General features: G+C 44.5%; 1 long non-coding RNA gene, 5 other non-coding genes and 1 pseudogene across 8 annotated transcripts; all 7 read right to left on the bottom strand.

Moving 5' to 3' along the window:
- Positions 1-173: 173 nt before the first annotated feature.
- LOC138565467 (small nucleolar RNA SNORA35) lies at positions 174-304 on the bottom strand. Its single transcript, XR_011301332.1, has one exon. It is a non-coding gene; the product is annotated as a small nucleolar RNA SNORA35 (small nucleolar RNA).
- Positions 305-423: 119 nt separating this feature from the next.
- On the bottom strand, positions 424-9,405 carry LOC138549408 (uncharacterized). 3 transcript variants are annotated; one of them, XR_011293207.1, is made up of 8 exons: positions 9,282-9,405; positions 8,527-8,632; positions 6,221-6,241; positions 2,991-3,011; positions 1,827-1,900; positions 1,367-1,415; positions 741-800; positions 424-531 (listed from the first exon to the last, which is right to left on the bottom strand). It is a non-coding gene; the product is annotated as an uncharacterized lncRNA (long non-coding RNA). The 3 variants fall into 3 exon arrangements; XR_011293195.1 differs by having other exon boundaries at positions 9,259-9,402; XR_011293201.1 differs by having other exon boundaries at positions 9,150-9,284.
- On the bottom strand, positions 604-668 carry LOC138565417 (small nucleolar RNA SNORD38; annotated as a pseudogene).
- Positions 869-940, bottom strand: LOC138565409 (small nucleolar RNA SNORD38). Its single transcript, XR_011301292.1, has one exon. It is a non-coding gene; the product is annotated as a small nucleolar RNA SNORD38 (small nucleolar RNA).
- LOC138565420 (small nucleolar RNA SNORD46) lies at positions 1,486-1,586 on the bottom strand. Its single transcript, XR_011301300.1, has one exon. It is a non-coding gene; the product is annotated as a small nucleolar RNA SNORD46 (small nucleolar RNA).
- Positions 1,928-2,009, bottom strand: LOC138565395 (small nucleolar RNA SNORD55/SNORD39). Its single transcript, XR_011301281.1, has one exon. It is a non-coding gene; the product is annotated as a small nucleolar RNA SNORD55/SNORD39 (small nucleolar RNA).
- Positions 6,360-6,580, bottom strand: LOC138565370 (small nucleolar RNA SNORA73 family). The gene has a single exon (XR_011301257.1). It is a non-coding gene; the product is annotated as a small nucleolar RNA SNORA73 family (small nucleolar RNA).
- Positions 9,406-25,351: the final 15,946 nt, after the last annotated feature.

Genomic DNA, 25,351 nt, shown 5'->3' with positions numbered 1-25,351 from the left:
ATGAAAAACTTGTTTGTTGTACACTGAAAATGATATCAATCGTCTAAATAGCTACTTTGTAGCAAAGCCAACAGTCCCATATATTTCAGTGGATGCAGGCACGCACGAGATTTAAAAAATGCACTCAGTTATACTTTTGAGCTCTATGTACACTAGCAGATGCAGTTATTAACACATGTACCCAACTCTCGGAAGGGGCAGACTACTTTGAAAAGAGCCTGGCCTTTCTGCAAGAAGGAATTTTCTCTAGCACTGGAATGAGACCATAAGGTCACAAAGATCAGATGGTCACTTGACAGTGCAGCCCAAATTCCCCCCCCCCCTATAGCGTGCATGCAGACTTCAAGCCTCCCATAGGTTAATTCGCCAAACATAATGGCCACTTGACCCTTTCACAGCACAAAAAAATAAAGTAAAAGTAAGCACTCTTCAGACATTTTATTGACGGCAATATGGAAGTCAAATCGCAAGAACAGCTTTGTGGATGTCCCCTTCAGGTGGATGGCCAATCTTCACACGATATGCTGACCACTGGAATTGAAACATTACAGTTAAAATATGCAACACGTAGTCTGAGCAGTATTATCTGCAAATGAGCTAAAGTCTTCAGATTCCAAATGTCATCGTTTAATTCAGTAGCAGAACTGGACATGGTTATCATCAGCAGAAGATATCTTACATAAAGAGGTGCTCATGTTGAGTATTCCCTCCTAGGAAGCAAATGCATGAAAATCACTCACCTGCAAGCTGCAGTGTTTGTAACTGGCTGGATGTCAACTAGGCCACCACCAGCAGTTAGTCTGTAGAGAAAAATGGTACATTAGTGAAGTGCTCACTGTGGCGTCTGACAAATGTAACCGACAAATGTCTTCTTCAGTTGCCAAGTTGTCATCTCTTAACATTCAGTAGCAGAACTGGACAAAGTTCTCATCAGCAGAAGACGTGTCACTGAGCCCCAAAATACCACCCCAAACACATTGCGGTTTCCTAGGAGAGCAGGGGATTGTGGGAGCAGGGGTGGACACTTGGACTGTAGCAAGCCATGAACGCCGCAGTAGCGATTACATATGTATTAAAGCGATAGCGTGTTTAGAGTGAAGTAACTCAATTGCTAGCATGCACTGGGCAAGAATACTAATGTAAATAACTATACCGAACAGCGCTGGGTAAGCTAAAGAATAAAGGGGCAATATATGTGTTCGTCTAAACAATCACAAATATACTAAAGTGGGGTCAGACGAGCATAACAAGAGCCAAGTGACAGAATACTTGGTGTTGTGAAATGCGACTAAATGTAGACTGCAAGACCAGGGGGCTGCTCGCCTAGGGTTAGGATAACGTTCTCTAGCTTTAAGGCCATACTTACATTGTGCTACAACTTGTGCTGCATAGTTTCCGCCACTAGGCAAAGACACCTGCGAGAAGAAATGCACACCACTGAATATACATTTTGTAATTACAGGCAAAATACTAAGAAAAAGGGCAATGTAGTCAGAGTAACTATGACAACCCTATCACCGGCAGATGGATTATGAGACCACAACGGCCTCTCCAGCAACCTAAGGTTAGCATTTCATCACACACATTGCCTGCTGTCAAAGAAGCAAGAGAGGGAACATTGTAGCATGATTATGGCCCCCATAACTGCCACGGTCGGAGACACAGATCAACCACAAAAAGGCCACTGGAGAATCCTGTAGATTCCTGCCAAACCGTATTTTTGCTGGGGGCTCGGCAGTAAAGCGTGTAAATCACTATCTCAGACGTGGCGAACAGCCCAAAAGATCCCGCACGGCAAAACAGCAACAGGATGCACTTGACCTCACCTTCAAATCATGCTTTGGATTCCACCGTTCCCTTCATCCTTCATGCCTCGTGTGCGATGAGCGTCATTAGCCCCCTAGGTGAGAGCAGAAAGAAAGTGTAAGGCGGTGTTCAGCTCTCCAAGGTTGTTTCCACAGTGGATTCAGATTTAATCCGCAATAAAGAGTTTCATCACGTGGTACACTCGGAACCAGAACTAATAGCGGTGTTTAAACAGAACAGTAAAGTCTATGCGGCTCTCGTGCATCGATGGGGCAAGAGAACAGACAGCCAAACCCACTTGTCTTCGTGAAGGTACTAGCTCGCAGTACACGCGCATGCAACCCGCTCCAGGCTGAACACGCACTAATCCCCAGGACGACACGTGACGAGAATGAGTATGGCATTTCATGCCCCGCTGCTCCCCTTTACCCAATTAGAGTGCATGGAAGTGCTGCATTCGGCGTTTAAGGACGTGTTAACCCCCCTCAAATCAAGATCACACTAGAGCAGAGTGGCCCAGAGAGTGGGTGGGGTAGTAGGTGTAGAAAGGCAAACTCGGTAGGAAAAGAACCCTCCACATGCGCACGCCTTAAAGTATAACATTGAAGCTTTCTTGAGAGCATGGCAATTATTTCCCTAAAGCATTCTAGAGCCCGCTGTGTTTCACTGCTCGGGGCCTCCCCCTGCACAAGGCAGTGCATAAGCCACAATGTGCAGGTCTGGGCACTAAGCCGTATACAGGCGGCATTGCTGACATTAGAAACTAATCCCAACACTAGGCACCGGACGCAAAGACTTGTGTGATTATATACGTTTGACTGGTGATAAGCCTTGTTCATCACAGACCTCCCAACACTATTTTGCACACTGCCGCCAACCTACTCCTTTAATTAAAAGGTTAGGACCCACACCTACCTATTAAGGACAACAATCACTTATCCCAGCCAATCCCACTGAAGCTCCCATCTCTGCACACCAAGTGGTACATAAAGTGTGCATGTAAAGGCACCAAGTCCTGTAGTCTCAATTTATCTACCGCAAGTCATGCATGCTCTTTGAAAAGGCACCCTAACAAGTTACTGACCATTTGTATTGCTTCCCATCTACGCCATGTGTTCGCATTCATGCCACTTCTATACAAAAACATTTTGCAACAGTTAATATTCACATTGAAATAACCTCACCTGATTCAAAGAGCTTTCAATCTGCGGAGAAGAAAAATAGCAACTATTATTAAGGCAAAACTGACATTTGACAACACCGCAAAATAAGGGGTTTTCATGGGAAGTTCGACAGCCACATCATTGTAGATCACTTATCAATTGTGGTGTGTCCTGCATGGTTGGTCTCCTCAGTCACAGCCCGAGGGCTCAGAGAAGTTGTAGGAATATATAACTCGGCGTTTATCAATGAAAACCATCCTCTTCTCATAAGGTCCTTCGTAGCGGCATGAATACCAACCATAGGACCCACTGCTTAATCTGTATTGACCAATCAAATAAGCTGTAATGATACCTATGTCTATGTTTGTATGCAATGTGCCATCTACTGCTACCACGTCTGTACCTCTGTAACTAAGCTCATGCAAGTAACAGCGCCTCAATGGCCGTGGGCCGCTTGCGCGCTATATAAATATAAATAAATAAATCACCACAGAACCAGTCTGGTGCTGTGTGTGCTCAAGTGGGGATTGTGGGAGTGGGTTGGTGGTGGTCTGCAGGGAGCGGGGGTAAGGCGAAGGGGACGTGTGTGGGTTATTTCGGTGGCAGTTCGGGAGTTGCTGGAGGGAGCAGGCGGTCCTCGGTGTCAGGGATTGTTTAGCCTCGAGTTTTGTGGGCAGGGATTGGAATATATTGTAACCGAGCAGGCGGTGGATCAAGTAACCGCAGGTTTTAGTAAAGAGGAAGCGTAACCGGGGAGAGGTACCTTCTCCGCGTGGTGTAGCCTTGATAGGATAGATGCGGGGAGCAGGGCCGCTGAGGGCAGCGTACCACATCCACTCAGGATGGGCAGAGGGCGATGCCTCAGAGCACGAGTGTGTGGCGGTGTAGAAGTGCTGTAAGGAGAGTATGCATCCCGGGTCGCAGTCTGAATAGACCCGGCGAAGGTAGCGGCCCTGTTCGCTCCATTGCAGCAATAGGGAATAGATAAGTTATGGCGAGGTTCGGCACTGTGTGGTCTAGAACGCAGTGACCCAAAAAAAAAAAAAAAAAAAAAAAAAGGAGGTTGGGGAGGGTAGTAAGAAGGGTGCTGAACCTGTACAGGCAGCAGCCCAGGCCCGAGAGCGAAGGGCCATGTGAGGAACGCATGATCAACATCAGAATCTGGCATGGAGGGCAGATCTATGGATCTGAGCTCCAGAAAATGTATGCCTTGGAGCAGACTGGGGGTAAGGGAGGCCGGGGTGAACCAGCAAGGGTCTTAAGGCTGGGTCGCAGGACCCGGGGGCCTGGAGAAAAGCACACCCCCTTTGGTAGGAACAGGCTCTGGACAGTCGAACGCGAGTACACAAAACCAGCATCCAAGCACCAAGTGTTTGAGTCACGACAACCACGAAAAACATGGAAAGTATACAAGGGGTAGCTGTAGTGTCAGGAGTGCTGTGGCTGATGTGAAGGCAGCTGCCCCATCAGGCACGCACACTTGGCACGTGTCACTAGATCCTAAGGAGAAGATTTGCAAGGATACATGTGGACATATTCTCACTGTTGAACTACTATTTGCCTGAGGAGAAGGAAAGGATAAAAAGATAATTGTCGAGAGAAAAATTGTAACTTGGACAACCGGGTTTACAATATTTGCTGCCATAATGCGGGACAGTGCGCAACATTTATGGCATTTCATACCCTGCTGCTCCCCTTTACCCTGAAGTCTTGTCTGCCCTCTCCAATCAATATCATATTAGAGCCCCTTTCCATTAAGCGGCCATGAGTGCAAGCAACACAGCAGGTTATAAATCACAGCAATCCAATTAAAACACGCAATTGCAATGCCAATAGTTTCAGCATTTACAGGCACCTAGGAGGCAAGGAGTGCAATGTTTGAAAGGTGGATGCGATAAGTGGTGCCGATAATAGAGTAAGGGAGGAAGCCATTCACGGAGGTGTCCAATTGATAAGCAAGAAAGGAAAGGGTATGAATGTGGGTAAGAAATAAAACGAGAGCAAGGATGAGAGGAGAGGGTTAAAGATAGGATGGTGTGTTGGTAAAGAGGCCGTAAGGTTGAGTAGATAGTGGGGGGTAGGGCCAAGTAGAGAAAGATGGGGTAGTGCGAGTGGGTGGGGGTATGGCGAGGACAGTGGCTTGTTGGGGTAGAGAGGGTGAGTGCGGGTACAGTGGAGGTAGGACCCGAGAGAGTGGAGGTATAGTGGATGGGTAGAAGGGGCACAGCCGGTGAAGAAAGGCAATCTCGGGAGGGGAGTCAGATCCACTGTTTGCAAAAGCAGAAAAATGAATGCAAAAATGAATGCTTCTTCTCCAAGAGAATGGTAATGTTTTTCCTAAAGCATTCTACAGCCAGCTGCGTGTCACTGCTCTGGGCCTCCTCCTGGACAAGGCAGTGGATTAGGCCACAACGGGCAGATCTGGGTTTATAACAAGACACCATGCTGTCTACAGGCAACATTGCTGACATTAAAAGCCAATCCCAGTGTCGGGCACCGGAGGCAAAGAATGTACCTTGGCTGGCGAAAAGCCACTAAGATTTGACCACCACAGCAACTCACTGCACTCCCAATACCACCATCAACACCAACTTACTCATTTAGTTAAGAGTTCAGGACCTGTACCTCTAAGTTCAAACTTCACAATACTTATGTACAAATACCTCCAATAACTTGCATGCGGCAAGCATGCTGCAACTCTCAGGCAGAGGGGGAAAGCTCAGGGGCAACACTCTGGGAAACAAGACAGCTCTATGCACCATGGGTTCAGTACCCAACCCCACGGTTGGGGACTGGCATAAAGCACAATAAAAAAAAAACATTTTTGTAACCCCTCCAACGTGTAATAGTCCCCCAATCTGTCCCTTCACCCAGTGCCACCTCAAGCTCCAGCTTCTTCACTCTAGTTGCACACTCCATTAATAGGGATAAGCTTTAAGCCTAGTCCATTTATGAACAAATTAGTATTTCCCATCCCCTCTTATCACAGCCAATCCCACTGGTGCATAAAGTGTGCTCGCAAATGCACCAAATCGGCACCAAGTCCTCTAGTCTCCAATACCACTTTTTTTTTATAAAATAAACGTATCTACCGTGATTCAGACATCCATCCCCTTTGAAAAGGCACCCCAACAAGTTACTGCCCACCTGTATTGCTTCCTATCTACGCCATGTGTTCGCATTCATGCCATTTCAACTGTACTTACAAATCATTTTGCAACATTTAATATTCACATTGAAATAACCCTTACCTGATGCGATGAGCTTTCAATCTGCGGAGAAGAAAAATTGCATCCAATTAGTATGGCAAAACTGACATTTCACAACATCACTTGTGCAGCAAGGGGTTTCAATGAAGTTCCACAGCCGCAACTGCCTAGTCATTGTAGATGGTGTATCCTGCATGGTTTGTCTCCTCAGTCACAGCCCGAGGGCTCAGAGAAGTTGTAGGAATATACAGGATGCAGCTCAGCCGCCAGATGGCTGCGAGCAGAGCTCGATCTCCAACGACGTGGAATGGGACTGTACGTCATGGGCCCAGAGGCCTACGCTCCCGTACGCCACCAGGACAGCGCTGGGGAAGAGCAACCTCCCCCAGATATCCCCGTTGGGTTACATGCATCCAAATGCTTATACTGTATACATGTAGATCCAAGCAGACTTCGCCCCCCGTCCTCCCACCTTGACCCTTTAGAAATATCAGGGACCCTTCTCAGATCGAAAAGAAAACGAATCTCTAAAATGCAACAAACTAGAACGCACGACTCGTTCCTTTACCACTACTTTATAAGCGCACGGTAATAAAAAAAACCTTCAACGTAACAAAAACTGCAATACGAAGGCTGCTTATCTCTTGCCTGCCATGAAGCCGGAAGATATTCGGCTGTCATCTTCAACACCACTCCCACTGTTCAGTTAAATAAAATCACCGAGTGAGCGGTGTGACCAAACAGAAACTGGCCGAGTACCTAAAAACGGTGGCGACAAGTCTTTTTAAGTACGGTTGGGGGTATTTCATACTTTAGATTAATCTAATGTAAAATGCAGGTTGTTCGTTTCAGAAAGCGATTTAAAATCAGAATAAAAAGCATCTACCAACCGTTGCGGCTTAAAATAAACAACCAAATAGATGTATGCTCGCCAGTGTTAAAGCTCCAGCAGTGCACAAAATAAATATATTACAATTAACTGTTTTAACGGGATGGGATGGATTCCATTAGTTGCAGTAGTGACTTTTAGTCCGATATTTTCCAATTATATAATAGTACTTCGGTGACAGTCTCTGACCCTGCTGAATGAGGCCTTTTAGCTTCCCGGACAAGGTTTAGGACTTGTACTGTGGCCCGGTTTGCCAGCCTCTAGGGGAGGTTTCTGTGAGAAGCTACCATTCGTGGGTTCGCTTTCTTTTATGATATGCAAGATTGAGTTTTGTCAGAAACCTTCTCTGTCTTTACCGAGTAAAGTTCAAATAAAAAAAAATTATATAATACTCACGTTCCATAATGCCACCATATCTTGAACAGAAAAATACATAGCGATACCATTTTCTTATTACAGAAAAGTGGTTTTGTCAAACATCTTGTAATAAGATCATGCAGACTAATCTAATCACATGTACCTATTGAAAGGAAGGCCTTCGGCAATGGTGTGGCATTAAAAGCACCATTCGAGTTGGCTCGCTACTAGCGGAAATCATAACAGAAAGAATGTGATACGCAGGACCACAAACAATGTCGAAAAACTTAAAAGGAAGTTAACTTAAGTGTCATGGCTGCCGGATCACGTAATGAGGGGGCTTGGGAGCACCGTGCGCTAAAGGTACCTGGAAAAAGTAGGAATAGCAACCAAGCATTTCGGTTGACCATGCCTAGGGCATCAAGCTAGATTAATTCCCAGACTGCCAGTCATTAAACCAATTGTTTTATCTATTTCTTCGGCTGGCTTCCCCTAGAGCCAGACGACCTCTTTTTTTCACTGCCTCCTTCCCTCCTCTGCTAACCTCGGTCGCCGTGATTGGTTACCAGGGCACTTGTGTCCTCGGGTCCCTGGTCTCCCACACCCAGTCGCCTCAGCTTCCTACATACGGCACTTGCATGTTCCGAATACTCACAAGGCATACGCCTTGAATCCTAAATTCCCTACCTGTAGCCGTGTGGGCGCTTTGAAACAAACACCAACAAAAATACACCAAGCAAGCAAATAGGCTGAGAACACAGAAAAGGGAATGGTGTCTGTGGTTTCAAAGGCAGATTGAGTGTGTTTAAAAATGAACTTTATCATTTTAGTTTCAGGGGTGCGGAGATGTCCATGAGCCACGGCTGTTTCAATTTCTGCTACAACAAGAGTGGTTTCCTGTTCCAGAAAGTCCTATGATGTGGATCCGATTCTTGCATATATGTAAAGGGCATTAACGACCCTGGCAGTGAAATGGCTCGAGCCAGAGAATCCCAGCGTGAAGCCGGGTGCCCCGTAGAGGACAATTAAACCCTGCAAGTGACACAGCTGCTGGGTTCAGCAAGCCATCAAACAGCCCTGTTTTGGAACGGTGCCCACCTACCTTGGCGTTGGCAGCAGGGCGACCCAATTCATTCTTCCTTTCCTTGCGGTAGGGCTGCCTTTTGCCCTCCGTTCGCGGAGCGTCTTGCAATTGTCCCTCGAGACACCTGACAATATAAAGACAACAGGATTAAAAATGTGCTGCAGTCAAAAACATTAGAAATAAACAACGTATCAATTCTGGATTTGGGAATCACAAAAATACATATTACGGTCGAAATAAATCAAACAGCACCAGGAGCTAAAAGGGGAGCAGAACCCAGAAAAACCACATCCGTGTGACTACATTACATTTGAGCCGCCATGGTGGGGATACTTGCACTACAGATATGCATTCACTTATGACAGAGCCTAGGCCATGGACCAGTGTCATTTGAGACGCCCCCCCCCCCCAGGCGTTGTTGGGACTAGATAAACTGTGCAGAAGGCCAGGAAAAGGTCTAGCCACCCCCCCACCCCCCCCGTCTTCCAACTCTTCCCACGTTCAAGCCGCGGGCAAACAATCGGCAAAGGCTATGATGCCCGGAGCTAAGCAGCCCGTTCAAGGATTGCTCCTCCCGCGCTAAGAAGCCGGCGGCACATCTCCATGCCTAGAAGTCTCCTGAACCAAAGTTAACGACTCACAGCGTCACACTACCGGCGCCGGAGTGCACGATTCACACGCCCGCTGCGTCACAGAGGCTGACGGGTGAATTAAGCGCGCCATACGGGAAGATTGCAAACGATTACATACCCGGCCTGGCCGCCATTACCCACCCATTCTCAGGCGCTGGCTAGAAAGAGGACACGCAAAGCCTCACGGGAAGGTTTATAGGACATCAAATCGCGCGAGAATCTAAGCGCTGTGACCAGTGTTGCCAGATCACACGAAAAAATAACCTGAATGCTCTTCCAAAACAAGCTGACTCCTATCCAAATAAGCTGAAACAACAAGCTGCACCTAAAACGTTGTGGAAAGGTCTCAAAAGTAAGAAACATAACACAACAAGAAAAACATACACAGACCACTGAAATAGTGTGTTAGAACAACAATATTATATTGAATGGAGACTAGACATCCCAGATTACAAAATTATGAAATATGTTTTCTTTTTACACTACAGTATTTTATTCACTTTGACATTGGTAATAAACGTTGTGTAACAACATAACTTGTCTAAAGAATGGTTATCATAAACATCTGGCTGGCTATGTTCAAAATAGAACAATCCATTTTGGCTGTAGAGCAGGCAGTGTTTGGGTATAGAGCGTTCCCGTCTCCCGGTTGTGACTGGACAGGAACCTGTGGCAAACAGCTGTTTGAAAAACTGGTAATCCTGGCACCTGATCGCAAATTATATCTATGTTGAAATCATACATGCCAACATTTCAACCCACCTGGGCGGGAGATTACGTCAGAAAAATCGGGAACCAAAGATTTTCCCATAGGAATGCATTGGGCAAAGATTTATTTTAGGCACGAGAACGTGAAAAATAGCATTGTATTACACGGAAAAATCGGGAGTCTCCCGCCCAAATCGGGAGGGTTGGCATGTATGGTTGAAATTGATCACTGTAAACAGCTAAATGGGGCATAACAAGTTTAAAACTTGGTTTTGATTGGTTGTCCACAGGATTGACTTGGGTATCCACTACTGCTAGATATATAATATGATATTTTATTTATATAGCGCTTATACACAATGTGTTTCAAAGCGCTTCAAGGGAATGGAGGGAACAAGGGAAAATACAATGACATTCTCACAGGCCATGAACAGTAAGGATGTGAAATTAAATATCGAGCTCGGCCTGACGACATTGCAGATAGTGCAAGAGCTAAGACATAGACAAGAAAGGGAGGGGGAGAGTGGGAAGGAAATGGAAACAGACAGGCGACTACCATACTAGGCCTGACGACATTGCAGATAGTGCAAGAGCTAAGACATAGACAAGAAAGGGAGGGGGAGAGTGGGAAGGAAATGGAAACAGACAGGCGACTACCGCTTGTTAAGAAAACATCTATTGGTTTTACACATATGTGTTACTGATTAAGCTCAACATGGCTTTGGTCTTCCATTTGCAACATCTGCCAATTGTAGTGGGGGCGATGAACTTGTTCTACAGATTGACAATTTCAAATGGAATTCTGCATATTTTGGGGGGCGAACAGAGTAACAAACAACATGGACCGAATTAGAAGAATTTTAAATACATTGTAACATGGCCAACTGGAAGCTGAAAAGAAAGAATGCTGTGCTGTCCTGAATAAATCTCTCTGAGAAGATATTGTATATAGACTCCAATGACACAGAATCCTTGGATATCTAACTCAGACTTGCAACAAAAAAAAGGAGTTTAGTGGATAATGCGGCAGCACTAGGGATATCACCAGGATAACATTGCTATAGAGTGACATTTGCTAAACTAAAACAATCCTTTCTTTACATGTCAGTGTGTCTGACAGCATGAGTAAACTTTTAAAACAAGCTTTCTTTTTGTTTATGTTTAGGCATTTGGCTTTGTGGGCATCCTAGTGGGCAGGTAATGATCCCATCAGTGCCAAATGCCTAAGCATATGCAAAATACAGGGAGCACCTGTAGTGATAAACAGTACCCGCACCTCCCTGGGATCCAGCCCTTTGTGCAAAGTAAATCACTCCTAATTACCTTCCCACACAAATAAGGTTTAAGACGCACGATGAACTCAGTCTGGTAAAAAGCTAATCACACAGAATACATAATGCTTGCATTTATTATCTACAGTGTCTAATGAGAACTAAGCAGCAATTTAAAATAATGTGGAAATAGAAAAGTGCAAGCTATATAATGCCAATTATCAATCACAGATGAATATGCAATTATTTGGTTTTACGCTCCTAATGAAATGTAGGTGAAGGCATGATCTGATCACACCCAGGACCCTCGCCGCTACAGGTGCCCGGCACTCCTCAGAAGAGGAGGGGAGGACTGGCCAAGCCCCCACAGTCCTACACCAGACCGGGGATGTGATGTTAGGAGTCTCGGCCCAGAATGTGCACAGCTGGTCGTCCAGGTACTGTTCTTCTTGATACGCGCGTCTTTCCAACAGCCCAGGATGAGTCCTCCCTTCCCTGGTCCAAGTATAGTTCTCTTATTAGGAGCTGCACATCAATCATCATGACGTGTCAGCTCTTCAAGAAGCTTCTAGGCTCACCCTTCCCGGCAGTAAACATGTTTTTGCTTGGAAAGTTACAAGACTGGAAACAGCCAGTCTTGGCTCCCAGGCTTCGGGCACTGTGTTTTGAGAAGATCTGACATTCTTGCCTTATCAGTGCACCTGACTCGCAGAGTGAAGACGAGCAAAGCTGTGCCTGGCTCCCAAGGGCTGCATAGAGCCTCTTGCAAATGCTAGATGTTTTATGTCTTCAGAAAAGGCCTTCGCAATTAACCCCTTGCAAGCATGCAGGCTCACCCAGTTCGAGAGGCCTGGTTGATGTCAGCATTTTCCTCCACGATTCGAATAGGCTCTAATACACACAAGATAGCTCAGTGGGTTAGTGCAAATGCAGGTTACTGCAAGCGCCTAGCAGCTTATCACGACAGCACCCGGGAGCAAGACAAAGGAGCAATTGCATATCTTAAAGTGCTGCTAGTATGGGTGAACGGGAAAAGATACACCATTTTGGTATGTGACTTCAAAATTAAAGTGTTTTTTTTAAGTTAAAAAAGTTTTATTGAGTTTTTAACAGATTACAGTAGTCATTATAAATCTAGTGCCATAGTCCTCACATAGGGAAAAAGGTCACACATTAAATGACAAGATGAGAAGTATATAAAACCACATGTGCCAATATTCTGCATCACTTTGGAGGGAGATTGTCTCTCAAAATCGGGAGAACCCAATTCTTCCATTGGATTGCATTGAGGTTACCATTATTTTAGGAGGGATAAACGAAAAACTAGCAATCGTTACAAATAAAGAAATCGGGACCCTCCCACCTAAATCGGGAGGGTTGGCATGTATGATAAAACATAAGTAAGGGACAGGGGCTACAACATATGAATAAAATGCATTGAATGATCAGGAGAAGAAGTTGTTGACATTAATTAATTGATCCGTAACATACTCTGTTATATGGTGTTAGTAAGAACAATATTGATTGTAATGTTGCTACTGAGAAGGAGCAAAAAGAAGGAAATAGATGTGGAGGAGCGAGAGTAAGAGTGGAAAGTAAGAGTGGGAAGGAAGGAGAAGGGAACTCATCTTAAATGAACTACTGAGTGGGCACTACTGACTTTGAAAGGATTCTTCTGAGATGTGGCTGGTGTGCCAAGGGGAGCAGCTTTGGGAGGGTTGCGTGGGGGGCAGGGGAGCCCAGCCATGAATGGTGATGACCTAGATTGAGTTTGAGAGAAAGTTGTATTAGGAGCTGTCAGAGGGTCTCCGGAGTGGATTTCTACTGGTTGTAAATTATTGTATTGTATTTAGTTATTTATATAGCGCTCTTTCCCCATTTGTATGGCCTCAATGCGCTTTGTGATTTGAACGCCCTCGGTGACTGCAGTCAGTGTGTAGGAGGTTCTAAGAGTATATTTTAAGAGATGCTTGTGTGCATTGTCGCCGGATTAGAACTTAGATGGCTGGCTAGGCTCCATTAAACAGCCGAGTTCATGCACATGGGTAGGCGCTGATGGTAGTTTGGGATAGAGAGCTATTGATGTAGAAGAGCCGATGTGTGCCAGTGGCAGAGGTGTTGAAGTACGTCAGATGTTTCATTGCAGATCGCTATCTGTGCAGCTAGGCTGAAATGGCATAGCCACAGCTGTATTCTATGGTCTATGGATGGGTGGCCGTGCCTGTGGCCTGTGTCCACTGAAGTGGTGTGAGGTATACGTACCATATGCTTGGATGGAATTATTTTTCTTTGTCTGATGCGGATGGCTTGTCTCGCTATTTCCAGTTCTACTTGCAACGATAGTATGAACAGTGATGCCGGTCCCGATGGGCTAGGACGCTAGAGTTGACGTGGACCCTAGGAGAAGAGGGGAGCAACTGACGTGGGTCCTAGGGATTACGAAGGTGGTTGGTAGTCATCCAGTGGTCAATATCCGAGAGACGTGATGACAGGTCTGGACTGTTGGGTCGTGGTGACTTTGGGATTTTAAGGAAGATCTGTGTATTGTCTGCATAGTTGTAGCAAGTGAGGTTGTGAGAGCTAATGATTGCGGGCACAGGTTTAAAGTAGAAGTTGAAGATTATGGGGGAAACGGATGCTCCTTGTGGCACACCCATTGTTACTGGTCTTGCGGTGGAGCTGAACGGGTGGCGAAGCGTGATTTGATTGCAATTGGAGATGAAGGACGAGATCCATGAGAGGGCAGTGTTTTTGATTCTTAGTGTTTGTAGCCTGATTTGGAGGATAGTGTGATGAATGGCATCGAAGGTGCCGAGAGGTCAAGGAGGATTAGTACAGCACATCCTTCTGCATCAGCTGTTCTTTTTAGGTCATTCCAGGCTGACACTAGGGTGGATTCCGTTCTTCTGAGCGGCCTGAATCCTGATTGCGCAGGTTCTAGGAGGTTGTTGGTTTCAGCGAAGAGGCTTAGCTTAGTGCCGTCCATGAGTTTGGCTGTGAAGCGGGTGTTGGAGATTGGCCGGTAGTTCTGGGGGAGGAGTGGTTCGAGTGTAGGTTTTTTGAGGAGGGGTTTGATGTATGAGGTTTTTAGGACTTCCGGGAAGGATCCTGACAAAAGTGAGTAGTTGATAACTGCGCAGGTTGAGGCTAGGATGTTTTTTGAAGATTTAGGGTGGGTAAGGATCCTCAGTGGAGCCTGATGTGCGGATTTGTGCTAGGAGTGAGTGGAACTCCTGGAGTGAGATTGGAAGCAGTGCACAGAGGCATGTGGTTCAATTTAGAGGTGATGCCCGAATGTCTGTCAATATTGACATTGTGGAAGTGTAGTGATAAGGAGTCACATAGTGCTTGTGTGACTGGTGGGGTGGGGGCTGGTGCAAGCCGGGGAGTTGAATTCAGAGACGATTCTATGCAATTCCCTACTGGGGTTTCGAGCATTCAGGATTCTATTCCCATATATATATTTTCTTGCTTTACATGATCTCCTGTCTGTACGCTCTGGTTATTCTTGCTAGGGCAGTTTTGTTCTGGGCCGAGGTGGTGGTTCTCTAGATCTGTTCCAGGTGGTGCTTGAGGGTTTTAAGTGCTTTGAGGTTGGGGGTGAACCACCTGAGAGTGGATTCTGATCTCTGAGAGAGAACTTTTGTCGGGGTGAGGGCTGTGAGGGCTTTTGAAAGCCAGAGGTTGAAGATTTTGATCGGAGGAGGGCCTTCATGGAGGGCGAGTGTTGGGAAGGAGTTAAGGAGGGAGTTTGCTAGATCTGACATGATAACGACTTTATTCCATAGTGGTATCGGGGGAGTAGGCATTGGTGGTGTATGTGCGCTGCCATGGCTGCCGTCTGCTGTGGTCACTGTTATCGAGAAGAAAATTGCTGAATGATCAGACCATGATAGCGGGCGGGGGCTGGGTAGATATGTTGGCGGTGCTGAACATCGCATCGAGGGTGTGGCCTCCTGTGTGGGTGGGTGCAGAGATGTATTGTGTCAGGTTGAGTGGTTCTAGATTGTCTGTGAGTGATTGGGTCATGGAATTTAAGGGTGAGTCAAACCAGATGTTGAAATCTCCTAAAATGGTAAGTATTGGATGGGGGATGAGGTTGTTGGCCAGCGCTTCGCCTAATGTGTCTGGAAAGTTTTTGTTGTAGCCGGGGGTCTGTAAATGAGTATGAAACTATGCGAGGAGGATGGTGACAGTTGCAGTTTCACCATGAGGGACTCGTAGTCTGAAGTGTTGGATGAGGTGTCCTTAGATATCAGTGGGTATTGGTGTTTGTGTAGTATCGCTAGTCCTCCACCTCTTCATGCTCTGTTTCGGTCAGTAATGTTGTAACCAGGGTAAGGGGGAGGCCTGGTGCGCAATGAGCTTATAGTCGTCTGCATATTACGTCTCAGTGATAAAAAGAATGTCTGTTTTTCTTCTATGATGAGGTCAAAGATGTGGAATTTATTTTGGGGACTAACTGGCGTTGATGAGTATGCAGGTGTAGTGATACACGAAATTGCAACCTTGCCAATCAGGGCTTTAGATGACAGCATTAGCCGCTGAAAGCCAATAGTGTATTCAAAGTATGTGCTAAAAATGCTGACAGTAGTCTGTTGTAGCACTTCCATTATGCAGTAGTGAGCTACAAGGAATATGCAGGCCTAGTATGAGTGATAGGTCACATTATGCATTGTTGATAGACAGGCAGGGAGAGGGCCCTAGCTCTGTAGCTAATAGGTATTTTTGGAGTGTTTGGAACATTATGGCACCTATATAGCGCTTAGATAGCCAGTCTTAAGCGCTATAAACACTAAGCTATGAGTGCGTGCCTTTTAGAGCTTGCAGATGGGGTTAATACATCCCTGCTTCCCTTAGAATATTCAGCCTCACTAACGGTAGCCCTGGCCCCAAGCTAATCTTCCTTTTCTCTGGGAAGGCACTGATAAGACATTCCTGAGCTTTCGCAGATGGGAGCCAGGGTGGGGCTCAGACGGAGCAGTGGAAATTAACAGAGTTGGGTTTTTTCCATGAGCCAGCCTATATTTTGCACAGGGAAAGTTCTGGAACTGTGCGTCATGGACGGGCAGCACGAGATTATAAAATATCCATGCTCCCATGACTCGGGGGGAGATCGTCCTGTGGACTTGGTTCGTGCAAGGTCAAGTGCCCGGAATTGGCTCTGACGGCGTCCTGCAGCACTGTTCTCTGAGCGGGGCTTGTTTACAGCTAGCTTATGAGGGCCAGGGTCTCCCAGTGCTGATTAAAGGGACGTAAGACTGTGTTTCTCTATGTTTCTCTATATTTCTCTATGTTTCTCTATGTTTATCTAAGTTCCATGTTTCACTATATTTTGCATTTCTCTAAGTTTTATGCTTTGTAATATTCTCTAACTTGAATCCCAAATGTATATGAAATTCACTGCTTAGAATAAATATGCTAAAACTTATTTGAAGGTGTCATTTGTCACTAGCATGAGATCACTGCTCAGCACAATAGAACCTGTATTTTGGGCTGAATTGGGTATTTTCTGCTCTCAAAGGGCTGGCCCCGAGGAAGATTTTGCCCAGATCACGACATTTGGTGGCAGCTTGGGGATTTGTGCAGAGCAGTGCCTTGCTGTGAAATGACAAATTGTGTGAGAGAACACAGTGTAGAGTGAAGAGCAGGCTGTCGCATTTCCTTGGGGGTCTCACTGCAGCTCTGAGACTTCAAAAGACAGCAGCGTTGTGTCGGCTTGCCGTGGCCGATAGCTTGTGTGGTTAAGACTCCCTTCAGTAAATCAGTCGTGACTGACTTATTGCCTGGGAATGGAGCCAGGGAGTACAAGGCGATAAACAAGTGGGAAATGGCTTTGTTTAAAGCGCTCCGATGAATGGTCAAGAAAGATGTATGTTCAATTAGGAAAGAAGTTTATCATGCGGTTTCCCCAGTTTAAAGTTGTAATTTGAAATGCAAAGTGAGACGGTGTTCTCATCTCTATTCTGACATGAGGGCAGGGAAAAATAATTGCGAGGATTTGACATGCAAATTGTGAATAGTAATTTAACCATTGACTCAGCCCCAGTGTGCTAGCGAGTGGGGGGCTGTAATGTTCGGAGGCGAAGGTTCGCTTTTTTGATGTATGCTTTTGAAGTGTTGACATTCCTGAAAAATAACGTGGGGAATGAGCCGTGCTTAGGAGAAAGAGTAACATCTGTGCTGAGAGCCTAAAGGGTTTGTTTTTCTTTTGGCAACTGTAAATTCCATGTGCTAGTGGTGGCGAATTCTGTTTAAAGGAAACACACTAAAATGGTTATATTGCATTTTAAGCTGTGCCATGCTTATAATGGGTGAGAGACTCACTTAAAAAAAGAAAGTGAGTGATGTTATTTGGATTTTCGATTTTTGTGTATTGATTTGAAATTGCAGAATCAGTTTGCAATGGTTTGGGAGGAAAAAACAATTTATATTTTTCTAAATTGCCTCTAAATTGCCCCTGGAGTATTTTTGACTGTTCCCACGTTATGCCATGGATTTGTACTGTTGCCTTATAAGTGATGCATGTTTGGAAATAGTGACCTGTTGACTGTGATATATGGTGAAAAATGTTGTTGACACATTTAACAGCCCACAAGCAATACAGAGTGTGGGTTGTTCTTGCAGGAAAAAACCGTGCAGGGAGCTGCACTAAACATGGCATTTTTATTTTTAAATGCACTCAAATAAGTGGTTATATTCTGGCAATGGTACAACAGAGTGAAAAATCTGTGTGTGATAAGACAGCACAAAGATTTAGTGGGTTGCGGATTCTCTTGAAAAGGCGCACATTACATTGGATTGAGCTCGTGAAACCAAACTACAAGGTTACGAGGAAGAAGGAAAAAAAAAAAAAACGTATGCCTTTTAAATGAGACATTAATCAGTTTAAAACAGGCTAAAGACGCTTTGACATTTTGCAAAATTACATGGAGTAGAATCTGATGACAAGAAAAGTGCCTCTTTTGAAAATAAGAGTCTTGCTGTGTGTGCTGAGCTTGTGCCTTGAAGCTGTCTTGGGCGAGGTGCGCGAAAGGAAGGCAGACAAAAGCAGAATACTGCACTTCTGTTTAGTGAAATGATGCTTCAGATATGGGAGCTTTTCTGAGTTGCTGGACAAGAGCAGTGCAAGAAAGAGTTAATCTGTATGAACTGTCTGAAACGAGTGCCTTTCCATTGAAGCCGCCACAGTTTAAGAGTTATAGAGCAAAGAGATAAGCTTGCTGCGTGCTCATGGCGCTGCCAGGTGCACACGAAAGATAAACAATGACATTCCTGCATTCCTTCCCCTGTGAAAAGACCGTCAGTGAGCAGAAAACTGAGGAAGGGGGTGCAAAGGCAGAAAAGAGACTTTCTAACGGCATGCAATAACAGAACTGATCAGAAGTAAAGAATTTGCCCAGTAACACTGGAAGGAAAACAAACGCTGCATGCAGGATGGCAGACGGGCACATCACATCTGAACATTTGGGGAACCTGTGCATCTGTGAATGGGCTAAGAAAAGACAGCTGCCCATTCCAACAGACATTACTGTGCAAACCGCATTCCCATGCACCATGTGATGTGAACTGAAGTAAAGCGCTGTGCACTGGAGAAGAAACCTCTAGGCGCTTTGCGAAGAGAGAATACACATCTGGCAAACTGCAAGCTACATTGCCAGGGATGGAGTAACTGACAAAGATATTATGGCATTCCAGATGGAAGCAAAACTGACAAAAGTGCTTAGCCGTTTTGCAAGAGACAACATGCAGAGCGGGGCTTTGGAGTACAACATGAACACTGCACATTAGCCATGATCCAGAAGCCTCACGGCTTAGTGCAAGAATTAATGATTTGTTGAAGCAACAAAAGAAACTGACTTAGACTATTGCGCTCAAAGGGGTGGTCCAAGAAACAGCAAACACCCTTTGAGAAAATGACAAGTGAAAAAACCAGAGGCTTGAAAGACACTAGCTGTATGGAGAAAAATAAACAAAGCTGCTTGTGCAACTGCAGGCGGTATTGGACTGAAAGACTTTACCTTTGAAATATGGAGTGATGCCAGCAGGGCAAACTAAATCAAGATCATGAGACACTGGAAGCAAGTTGGCGCCTGGCAGTCGTGATCGCTTTGGTGACAAAAAAAGCATTGATCCATTGAGAAGTGCAACCTGGGTACTTATTATATGGCTTTTGTAAAAATCACAGATCAGTCTGAGGTACCATTGACCAACTATGATCGCATTGCACAAATGAGTTTGTGATTAGGCAGTTACACCCCGTATGGTTGAGTGCAAATAAGCCCCCAGAAACATGCAGAAGGGTGATAAATAATTGCAGTAGCAATGATAAAGTGTGTAGTTACCTGATGAGACTTCTGAAGATGGGGGTGATGTTATGGGAAGGGGTGGATAGCGCCGATATTGAAGAATAATGACATTGTACTTTTAATGACATCCTAACATTTCTGTTTGTATTTTGCCTAGGCAAAAAAGCAAGACAATAGCGTGTCCTTATTGGCGTAAATGTGTGCAGTATGTGGGTGACACTGGTCTCAGAGAATATGCGAGTTACTGCGAGATGCGAGTCAACTTTAAACGTGTCCTGCACCGCACTCAATGCTGCTATTTGTTCTGCAACCTGCGAAAGGTGTCCAACAGAGTAATAACTTTTGCTGAACTGACACGGTGACGACTTGGCTAATTATCAAATATTTGATGCTACACATTCAAATGATTCAGTTGCTGGAAATAACTTAATTGACATGTCTTGCCTTTCTTGTTTAAAGGACTATGGACAATGAGTTGTGGACTGTAACATCATGCACCACAAACAGCTGTGTGACACAGCACTCGAATGCGAACACATTGAAAAATGGTTTTTAAATGCACTTTTTGAGATGAATCTGAAAAAACGAAATGGTTTTGCTCTTCCAACTGAACTGCTTTAACCAGAGATGTTTTGCTTTTTGGAAAAAAAAAAAAACTTCTACGTTGCACGTAGGCAGGAAAATGATTTATGAATTGTTGGGGCAGCAGAATTATGCAAGCAGGAGCGTAATTTATTTTGTGATAAAATGAGTGCGCACATCAAAGTCCTGTGCGTAGGTTAAGATCCTTAATTGAAGTAATGCTGCCAAGTGTGTGAGCTCTAATTTGAGATGGTAACCTTTGAAACACTGGATACTTTTACAGCCAGCTTAAGGCAGGTAAATGAAACCATGACTGACTTGATGTTTGATTTTATGACACAGTGTGTGACACGGTTTTTTTGTTAAACCAACCAGTTTCATGTTTTTGTGGGGACAGCTGTCTCCAGCACACTAATGCAAAGAGTCACCTTTTGATTGTAGACATTTGGAATAATTCTTTGGAAAAGCGCTACAAATGAGTATCCACATGGAATTGCTAGCGTACTGGCCTGGCACATTGTCAGACATCTTTTGTCACTGACTCATATGACTGGTGTCTATGAAGTCATAGGCCCAAATGTTTCAGTGAATGGATACAACGATTTGTTTAAATTTGTGTAATGTGATGTTTTTCTGACCAAGAACTGCAGCGAGTGTTCTCGCCAAGATTTTATGGACTATAACTTGACTAAATGCATTTTACACAATGGTGTGATGAAACAGCCACTGCCGGATAGTAGTATGATGTTTGTGGCTAAAACTAATATTGTATATGGTAGATATCCCACTTGAAGAAGGGTATTCTCCAAGTCACAATAGGTAGACACTGTGAACATGTTAGATTTTCCAGTAGTAAGGCAACATGTAAATTGTAGGCTGGTAATGCACACCTCCATTATTACAGTGATACACTTAGACATAGATTTATCATGAGGTAATGTTTCCTTAGTACTACCAAGCTGCTACAAATGGAGTCCATTTCTATGGCCCATCACTAGAGTGCGCGTAGCTAGGGAGCTAGATCCATTAATTGCAGGAGCTTTATATGCTTGTGACATAGAAACTGTGCACAATAAGCTAGCCACTATGGGTTCTGATGCCAGCTCTGCTATAGAACTTCTAGCCTAGTGGGGTTCATTGATACCGCCCAACACTGCTACAAGTATTGGCAACCACTGAAGATGGCAGAATTTTAGGTATGAAGACATTTTTTCTGCCATAGGGCAGGTCAACAAGACTGCTGAATACACACGATGCATTGTATGGCAAACATTGTTTAATCAGCAGGTGTTGGCTTTTTTACTGGGTGGGGGCGACCATCCTCCACACACTGGCACGCAGAGCTACAGTTACCAGCATACATATGGATTGAATTGCTTGCTTTTGATTGCATGAATAACACATGCCATGCTTTGATGCAAATTAGTAGAATTGTTTTTATTTAGATAACCTGGTGCCCATGGGTTCACCTTGTTCACGAAATTAGATGGTTTCTGGTTGGGTTCCACATACATGGGGGAAGTGTCTAATCACACAGCCCATAGTCACGTCTGAATGCCCTGGGATCAGGGGGAGGATAGGCCCTTAGAGTGAAAGGATGCCAGGTTTTAGAATTGATAACCATACATAAATGCAATAGTGCATTGTAGATTAGACTACACTGGATTGCCTTGACATTCTAACTGCATGCTGCTTTTTAACTGACAATCAGTTATACAATAATTATTTAGGTATTGTTGTGTAGGCCAGGTTTTGGCTAGAGTAAATGCCCATGTTCACTTTGTGTAGGTATTTTTGTGTAGGCCAGGTTTTGGCAAGGGTATATGTCACTGTTCACTTTGTGTACATTTTTGTTTAGGTAGTGTTTTCACTAACCTTGCATGCCACGCTAACTAACCGCTAGAAGGTAGTTTGCTTAAACCTCTTGCAAAGCCCCAAGGTCTTTATCACTGCACTAAATACTATATTGATAGGTATTAGTCAGCATTTGTCGCACACACGTTGAATAGGGGTGGAATGTAGTGATACACGAAATTGCAACCTTGCCAATCAGGGCTTTAGATGACAGCATTAGCCGCTGAAAGCCAATAGTGTATTCAAAGTATGTGCTAAAAATGCTGACAGTAGTCTGTTGTAGCACTTCCATTATGCAGTAGTGAGCTACAAGGAATATGCAGGCCTAGTATGAGTGATAGGTCACATTATGCATTGTTGATAGACAGGCAGGGAGAGGGCCCTAGCTCTGTAGCTAATAGGTATTTTTGGAGTGTTTGGAACATTATGGCACCTATATAGCGCTTAGATAGCCAGTCTTAAGCGCTATAAACACTAAGCTATGAGTGCATGCCTTTTAGAGCTTGCAGATGGGGTTAATACATCCCTGCTTCCCTTAGAATATTCAGCCTCACTAACGGTAGCCCTGGCCCCAAGCTAATCTTCCTTTTCTCTGGGAAGGCACTGATAAGACATTCCTGAGCTTTCGCAGATGGGAGCCAGGGTGGGGCTCAGACGGAGCAGTGGAAATTAACAGAGTTGGGTTTTTTCCATGAGCCAGCCTATATTTTGCACAGGGAAAGTTCTGGAACTGTGCGTCATGGACGGGCAGCACGAGATTATAAAATATCCATGCTCCCATGACTCGGGGGGAGATCGTCCTGTGGACTTGGTTCATGCAAGGTCAAGTGCCCGGAATTGGCTCTGACGGCGTCCTGCAGCACTGTTCTCTGAGCGGCGCTTGTTTACAGCTAGCTTATGAGGGCCAGGGTCTCCCAGTGCTGATTAAAGGGACGTAAGACTGTGTTTCTCTATGTTTCTCTATATTTCTCTATGTTTCTCTATGTTTATCTAAGTTCCATGTTTCACTATATTTTGCATTTCTCTAAGTTTTATGCTTTGTAATATTCTCTAACTTGAATCCCAAATGTGTATGAAATTCACTGCTTAGAATAAATATGCTAAAACTTATTTGAAGGTGTCATTTGTCACTAGCATGAGATCACTGCTCAGCACAATAGAACCTGTATTTTGGGCTGAATTGGGTATTTTTTTACTCTCAAAGGGCTGGCCCCGAGGAAGATTTTGCCCAGATCACGACAGCAGGTTAGTTGGTGGAGTGCCCTTGTACGTCCTGGGTCAGTGGTGGAGGTGCTGTGGTGAGTGGAGTGAGGGGGGGCGAGGTGACCAGAAGTTGCGGAAGGATGCCGCTAGGGAGGTGAGGTGGGCAAGAGTAGGTAGTTGCGAGGGGGGGACAAAGAGGCTGGTTGTGCAGGGTGGGAGGTGTGGTCTGTAGGACCTGAGACATCGGGTGTGGGAGATGTATGGAATAGCGATAGGACTGGGTTGGGTGTTAGAGGGAAGGTTTGGGTCCTATAGTGTGGTCGCAGGGTTTGTGAAATGGGCTGGAGGGTGAGTGTGGGGTCCAGGTGGGTGCTAGCTGTATGTGGTACGCGGAAGTAGGTAGTTGCGGTGGGTATGGGGCAAAGATGCTGAATGTGCAAGGATGGGGGAGGTGCGGTCTGTGGGACATGAGACATCGGGTGTGGGAGATGGAGGGAATAGGGATAGACGAAAAAGGGGTTTTCCCAAAAACAAGCTACCTATTGTTGTCACAATCTCGGGCGCAAGGTCTAGATAAAGATGAGGAACATGCAGGAGAAACATAATCTTATTATAGAATCAATCTGTACAAAAGCTAGTATTTTATTCAAAAAACATGATTTTATTTGATTACATAAAAAGATTGAACATAATTAGTTCGATTAAAAAAACACCAAAGATGACCAAAATCACAATCCTGTTTAACAGAAACGGTTAGATAATAGAGGTAGTCATGTGGGACCACTTCATTTCATCCAATCATGTATCAGGCCTATTTTCTTTTATGAATATAGGTGATGTTAGTAGTTGTGTAAGTGACTTTTCAACACAAACAATGACTCATGAAAACATTTTTGAACGATCACTAATGATACAGTATATGGGCATAAGCCCATCTGTAAACAGTGTCGACAGGTTAGCTCTGTTTCCAGCCTTATAGGTCAACACCAGTCTTTTGTGAGTGGCTGTCGTCGTGGGATGGAAGTGAGACCATATAAGACTTTCGTCAGGACACGTTAAGGCGGTGTTAGTAACCCCAGCATCGAAATCTTCATACTGGGCTGAGAGTATCAAAAGATGTATTTCTAAAAACAAACAAACACAATAGGTTCAAAACTAGCTAAGTTCCAAATGTCATTCATCAGCAAGCCTCATCAGTATTTCTATGACCTGCACTGTCTTATTTTAGTGGGTGTGCAACCAAGAAAACTGAGTGGTTAATCCCCTCAGTCTCGATCAAAGTTAGTTAAATAACTTATATTTTTGGAGTATCTTATTACTGATGTAGAGAGATATTTATCGTTTTCTTATTTAAGCAATCTTCATAAAAGTGTTATTCATGTTATTTCTATAGAGCGATGTTATTTTTTGTACCTTCAAGTGGAGCTCCATTTTCACGATATTTGATGGAGTGTTACAAGGTCCAAGAGTTATTGATGACTTTGTTTCCTTTTTGAAGCAAAGGGTGTCGATCAATGGCTTATAGTGACTAGAGGAAAAAGGAAAAAAAAAGGAAAAAAAGGAATGCATGTAATGCACATCAGTGTTGTAGCGATTGCCTCGCTACAGATACATTATGGAGGGAATATATGTGAGTCCTCATACCTTTAATCCATAGTAATGCTGTTGCCATCAGTACAAAGGCAAAATGCGGTATTGTTGGAATCCGTATAGACGGAAAACGGGGCAGTACGTAACAAATATCGCGTGTGTACCCGATCTACAAATTCAAAAGGTACACAAAAGGACTATGAATGAAAAGGAATCCAATCTACTTTTCAATACAAAAAAACTCTAAATGCGGGAGACTTACTTGTACGTATGGAACAGGACTATTTGTTCTCTGTCCAGACGGTCGCGTACCGTGTCGGTGATCATGTGATTTATATGGCGCCTTTATACATGATCACACGTTAGCGTTGGCGTGATGACGTGTTTTCTAATGGCTAGCCTGATGCGAATGAAAACGCAAAAGACAACACGCAAAAGGGACGGAGGAAATCGGCCATTTCTGAATGGTTGCCCAAGATCTAGATGGATGTGTGTTAAAAATATGGCTGTTTCTGAAAGGCGGCACAGAGCATGGGAGCAGGTTGTTATAAAACACAATGCAGTGGAAGCTCTGGGATGTATCATCCAAATCTAGTGAACCGTCCATAATTCTGACTAGCAGGACTGTAAGCTGCTTGGTCCCCGATATTAAAAGGGGAATAGACACATCTCATTTGTGTATAAACAGATTCCA

This window comes from Ambystoma mexicanum, chromosome 1q, assembly GCF_040938575.1.
Source record: "Ambystoma mexicanum isolate Mex_15411 chromosome 1q, UKY_AmexF1_1, whole genome shotgun sequence".
NCBI lineage: Eukaryota > Metazoa > Chordata > Amphibia > Caudata > Ambystomatidae > Ambystoma > Ambystoma mexicanum.
The sequence above is the reverse complement of the archived record's forward strand: the minus strand, read 5'-3'. Positions and strand labels throughout refer to the sequence as shown.